The sequence below is a fragment of the Cervus canadensis genome, chromosome 4 (assembly GCF_019320065.1).
Source record: "Cervus canadensis isolate Bull #8, Minnesota chromosome 4, ASM1932006v1, whole genome shotgun sequence".
NCBI classification, from domain to species: domain Eukaryota; kingdom Metazoa; phylum Chordata; class Mammalia; order Artiodactyla; family Cervidae; genus Cervus; species Cervus canadensis.
Genome location: NC_057389.1, coordinates 97456924 through 97463500, shown reverse-complemented (window position 1 = coordinate 97463500; position 6577 = coordinate 97456924). Strand labels below are relative to the sequence as shown.

At 38.2% G+C, this 6577-nt stretch overlaps 1 non-coding gene across 1 annotated transcript; it reads right to left on the bottom strand.

Annotated features, from left to right (window-relative positions):
* Window positions 1–3333: 3333 nt before the first annotated feature.
* LOC122441094 lies at window positions 3334–3440 on the bottom strand. The gene has a single exon (XR_006269237.1). It is a non-coding gene; the product is annotated as a U6 spliceosomal RNA (small nuclear RNA).
* Between the last annotated feature and the right edge of the window lie 3137 nt (window positions 3441–6577).

Here is a 6577-nt window from a genome sequence, read left to right as displayed (position 1 = left end):
CATGGAGTATGTACACCCATGGTGGATTCATGTCAATGTATGGCAAAACCAATACAATATTGTAAAGTAAATAAATAAATAAAACTGAAAAAAAAAGAAAACATGGAGTGGCCATCACAGTCAACAAACACCCTCTTCCAACAACACAAGAGAAGACTCTACACGTGGACATCACCAGATGGTCATTACTGAAATCACACTGATTATATTTTGCAGCCAAAGATGGAGAAGCTCTATACAGTCAGCAGAAACAAGACTGGGAGCTGACTGTGGCTCAGATCATGAACTCCTTTTTGCCAAATTCAGACTTTAATTGAAGAAAGTAGGGAAAACCACTAGGCCATTTAGGTATGACTGAAATCAATTTTCTTAACGCTTATACAGTGGAAGTGAGAAATAGATTTAAGGGATTAGATCTGATAGAGTGTCTGAAGAACTATGGTTGGAGGTTCATGATATTGTACAAGAGACACTGATCAAGACCATCCCCAAGAAAAAGAAATACAAAAAGTCGAAATGGTTGTCTGAAGAGGCCTTACAAATAGTTGAGAAAGGAAGAGAAACTAAAGGCAAAGGAGAAAAGGAAAGATATACCCATTTGAATGCAGAGTTCCAAAGAATAGCCAGGAGAGATAAGAAAGACTTCCTCAGCGATCAATGTAAAGAAATAGAGGAAAACAATAGAATGGGAAAAACTAGAGATCTCTTCAAGAAAATTAGAGATATCAAGGAAACATTTCATGCAAAGATGAGCACAATAAAGGACAGAAATGGTATGGACCAAACAAGTAGAAGATATTAAGAAGAGGTGGCAAGAATACACAGAAGAACTATACAAAAAAGGTCTTAATGACCCAGATAACCACAATGGTGTGATCACTCACCTAGAGCCAGACATCCTGGAATGTGAAGTCAACTGGGCCTTAGGAAACATCACTGCAAACAAAGCTAGTGGAGGTGATGGAATTCCAGTTGAGCTATTTCAAATACTAAAAGATGATGCTATGAAAGTGCTGCACTCAATGCCAGCAAATTTGGAAAACTCAGCAGTGGCCAAAGGGCTGGAAAAGGTCAGTTTTCATTTCAATTCCTAAGAAAGGCAATGCCAAAGAATGTTCAAACTACCGCACAGCTGCACTCATCTCACATGCTAGCAAAATAATGCTCAATATTCTCCAAGCCAGGCTTCAACAATATATGAACCATGAACTTCCAGATGTTCAAGCTGGATTTAGAAAAGGCAGAGGAACCAAAGATCAAATTGTCAACATCCATTGGATCATCAAAAAAACAAGAGAGTTCCAGAAAAACATCTATTTCTGCTTTATTGACTATGCCAAAGCCTTTGACTGTGTGGATCACAACAAGCTGTGGGAATTCACAAAGAGATGGGAATACCAGACCACCGTACCTGCTTCCTGATAAATCTGTATACAGGTCAAGAAGCAACAGTTAGAACTGGACTTGGAAAAACAGACTGGTTCCAAATCAAGAAAGGAGTACATCAAGGCTGTATATTGTCACCCTGCTTATTTATCTTATATGCAGAGTTCATCATGTGAAATGACAGGCTGGATGAAACACAAGCTGGATTCAAGATTGCCAGGAGAAATATCAGTGACCTCAGAGATGCAGATGACACCACCCTTATAGCAGAAAGCGAAGAAGAATTAAAGAGCCTCTTGATGAAAGTGAAACAGGAGAGTGAAAAAATTGGCTTAAAACTCAACATTCAAAAAAAAAAAAACCTCAACATTCAGAAAACTAAGATCATGGCATCTGGTCCCATCATTTCATGGCTAATAGATGGGGAAACAATGGAAACAGTGACAGACTTTATTTTGGGGAGCTCCAAAATCACTGCAGATGTTGACTGCAGCTGTGAAATTAAAAATCACTTGCTCCTTGGAAGAAAGGCTATGACCAACCTAGACAGCATATTAAAAAGCAGAGACGTTTCTTTGCCGACAAAGGTCCATCTAGTCAAAGCTATGGTTTTGCCCAGTAGTTTTGTATGGATGTCAGAGTTGGACTATAAAGAAAGCTGAGAGCCAAAGAACTGATGTTTGAACTGTGGTGTTGGAAAAGACTCTTGAGAGTCTCTTGGACTCCAAGGAGATCCAATCAGTCAATCCTAAAGGAAACCAATCCTGAATATTCATTGGAAGGACTGATGCTGAAACTGAAACTCCAATACTTTGGCCACCTGATGCAAAGAACTGACTCATTGGTAAAGACCCTGATGCTGGGAAAGATTGAAGGCAGGAGGAGAAGAGGACGACAGAGGATGAGATGGTTGGGTGGCATCACCTACGTGATGGACATGAGTTGAGTAAGCTCCAGGAGTTTGTGGTGGACAGGGAAGCCTGATGTGCTGCAGTTCATGGGGTCGCAAAGAGTTGGACAGGACTGAACTGAACTGAACTGAATGTTGTTGCCTCGTTACCAGTTTGAGTGAAGGGAAGAACACTTACCTCCTTTAAAGTCCATTTACCTTACACTGTTTATAGTTGTCTTCAATATTACCTCTATAAACACTGAGCCCCACATTAGACAGTGTCATAATTTTTACTTCAATCATCAAAAATAATTTGGAAAACTCAAGAAGGAAAGTCTATTGTATTTATCTACATTTTTGTTCTTTTCTGTATTTATCTACATTGTTCTTTTCTGATGTTCCAAGATTCCTCTTCTGTTATTTCCTTTCTGTTTGAGGAACTACCTTAGCCATTCTTTTATGGTAGATCTGCTGGCAACAAATTCTCTTAGTTTTCCTTCAACTGTGAATATCTTGATTTTCCCTTCATTCCTAAAACATATTTTCATGGGCTTGACACAATTCTTGGTTGACAGTCATTTTTTTCAGTACTTGAAACAATACTGTATCACTTCCTTCTAGTCTCCATGGTTTCTGGTGAGAAATTTGCTATAATTTTAACTGTTTTTCCCCGAAGGTTCCCCCACATTTTCTCTTTAGCTACTTTCAAAGTTTTTTTTAATTTGTCTTTAGCTTTTAGATATTTGACTCTGATGTGTATTGACATGGATTTCTTCAGGTTTACCTTTGAGTTCAATCCATTTCTTATTGTACATTCAGGTGTTTTGGTTTTGTTTGTTTGGTTGTTGTTGTTGTTTGCCAAATTTAAGAATCTTTCAGCCATTATTTCTTCAAATATTTTTCGGTCCCATGCCTTCTCCTTTCCTGGAACTCTGATGGCATAAGTTTTAGATCTCTGTTAGAGTCCCACAGGTCTCTGAAGTCCTATTCTTTTTTCCACCACTTTATTTTCTCACCGTTATTTCAATTGGATAATATATTTCATCCTTTTTTTTTTAAATACGGAACACTTCTCAAATTTGCACATCATCCTTGTGCATGGGCTGTGCTAATCTTCCCTGTATCATTCCAATTTCAGTATATGTGTTTCTAAAGCAAGCACCATATCATTCTATCTTTAAGTGAACTGATTTAATTGATTCTTTCCCCTATCCTCTCCATCCTGCTCTTAGGCCATTTTTTGAGGTTTTTGTTGTTGTTACTGCTCATTTAGGTATAAAATATTTTAGGTATAAAATTTTTCAAAGTTCTTCATATCTTCTATTTCTTTGCTGAGACATCCTATTTTTTTCATTTGTTTCAAGCATATTCATAGTTGGCGATGTTTTGTTCCTCACCCAACAAGTAGAGAAGTCTTGGTTCCTCACTTGGTTCCTCTGCCAGCACCCTACTAACGGGGGCATCGATTGAGCTACCTCTTTATAGCATGGCAATCACAGAAGTCTAGACCCTCTGGAGAAGGGCGTGGAGACCCACTCCAGTATTCAGGCCTCGGGAGTCTCGTGGACACAGGACTATAGGCCATAGGGTCGCAAAGAGTTGGGCTCAGCTGAGGTGACAGCACACACATGACACTCCTCACAGCCTTTGCTGACACAAACGGGTGGGACCACCATTTTTTTATGTGGAGTCTGGTTGAAGTGGAGTGGTTATTGTCTAAAGTGTTCTGTCTTGCTAGGCATATCTTTCTGGCCCTTTGACCACAGACGGCAGGCTTTGTTGATCCTTTACTTCGTCGGCTTTTACCTCTCTACCTTTCAGAGTCTTCTTGTGCTCATTTTATACACAACTTCCAGGAGTTTTAGTTGTACTAAACAGGAGGACTAGGAAAAAGCATATCTGCTCCATCTTTCCAGAAGCAGGGTGGAAGATTCTTTTTAAATATAGTCAAATCTGATTTACATTCTTACTAGCAATGCACAATGGTTGCATTTTCTCCATATCCATACCAACACTTGTTTTCTGTTTTATCATAACCATTCTGATAAGTGTGAAGTGATATCTCATTGTGATTTGTGTTTGCAATTTCCTCTTGATTACTGATATTAAGCATCTCTCCAAGTGCTTACCAGACATTTATATATCTTCCTTTGATAAATGTCCATTCAAGTCTTTTGCTTATTTTTGAATTGGGTTGTTTGGGGGTTTGGTTATTGAATTTTAGGAGTTCTCCATATACTTTGGATATCAACTTTATATCAAATAGGTGTTTGCAAATATTTTATCCCACTTTTTTACTTTGTTGGTGGTATTCTTTGAGGCATAAAAGTTTTTAACTCTGATGAAATCTAATTTGGCCATTTGTTTTCTTTTTTTGCCTTTGGAGTCATATCCAAGTAATCATTACCAAATCCAGTGTCATGAAAATTTCCCCTATGTTTTCATCTGAGTTCTATAGTTGGGAGCTTCCTAGTGGTCTAGTGTTTAGGATTCTGCCCTTCCACTGCTGTGGTCCGGTTCAGTTTCTGGTCAGAGAGCTGAAATCCTGCAAGCCACATGGACAAAAAAATAAAATAAAAAAATGTTTTACAGTTTTAGTTCTTACACTTGGGTGTTTTATCCATTTTAACTTAATTTTTGCATATGATGTTAGATAAGGGTACAGTTCATTCTTTTGCATGTTGATAGCTAGTTTTCCCAGCATCATTTCACAGCACTATTGAAAAGATTGCTCTTTCCCTATTAAATGGTCTTAGCAACATTGTCAAAAATTACTTATTTAAAAGAGTGAAATCATGAATTCATAAAATATAAAATAAGCAAATACAAAATATTTAATTCATTGATTAATGATAAATCAATAAGATGTTGCAACCAGCTTAAAGGAGAATTCAAAGGATAGAGACATACACAGAGCATAAAATAAATCTACAAATAGATATAAATAAATTGACATTTTTGGGGGTGTGTTAGTGTCTTATTGCTGCAATCACAAATTTACTGGCTTAAAACAACAAATTCATTACCTTACAATTCTAGAAGTCGGAAATCTAAAATGGGTGTTCAGGTCTGTTTCCTTCTGGAGGGTCTAGGGGAGAATCTGTTTCCTGCCTTTTCCAGCTTCAAGAGGTTGCCTTCATTCTTTGGTTCATGATAGCATCACTCCAACCTCAGCTTCCATTGTCACATCTCCTTCTCTAACACTGACCCTACAGGTAAAAGGATCCTTGTGATTACATTGGACCCTCCTGGATAAGTCAAGAGACTCTCCTTACCTCAAGATCATTAGCTTATCACATTTTCAAAAACCTTTTGGCCAAGTAAAGTAACATATTCATAGGTTACCAAGATTAGGACATGGGCATTTTGCAGGGTGCATTATTCTGCCTACAAAAATGGGGGGTCAATTTTTCCTTCCATCATAATTAATTTGCATAAATCAGATTGAAATCATTTGCACTGGGGACTTCCCTGGCATCCCAGTGGTTAAGACTTTGCCTTCCAATGCTGCTGGTCAGGGAGCTAAGATCTCACATGCCTCACGGCCAAGAAAACAAAACATAAAACAGAAGCAAGATTGTAAAAAATTCAATAAAGACTTTTATTAAATGGTCCACATCAAAAAAAAAAAGCAAGAAATCACTTTCATTGCTATTGGTTATTTACAATTTGCGTGTGTGAGTATGTTCAGTCGCTCAGTCCTGTCAAACTCTTTGTGACCCTATGGATTATAGCCTGCCTGGTTCCTCTGTCCATGGGATTTTCCCAGCAAGAATACTGGAGCAGGTTGCCATTTCCTCCTCCAGGGGATCTTCCCAACCCAGGGATCAAACCCACATCTCCTGCATCTTATGCCCTGCTGGTGGATTCTCTACCACTGAGCTACCGGAGAAGCCCCGTTTACAAAACTATAAAATAGCACAAAGGCGCAGACCCAGGAGGGGATAATCCAGAAAGTAGTGTTTAGTTTTCCATTACACTCCAAAGCATAGTTTTCCTTGAAGATACCCCATTTCAAAGTCTTTCACAGTTTTTACTGATTCTCTAATCTGTTTCATTCCCTTATTGCTGTTTCAGGTTCTTTCCTCACTGATAACCTCTATATGCCTTATTGTGCTTTCCACTCTATTCTCCTTCAAGCTCCTTTTAATTTAGTGTTCATTTCTGATTTTGTATTTTCTTCTGTTTCTCTCCTAATTTCTACCAAGACCTAATAGTTCACTGACCATCTTCCTTTTGTTTAGCTCTTTCTTTCCTAAGGTCTTAAATTTCTACTGTGTGGTCTTTCTTCAGAGCTGC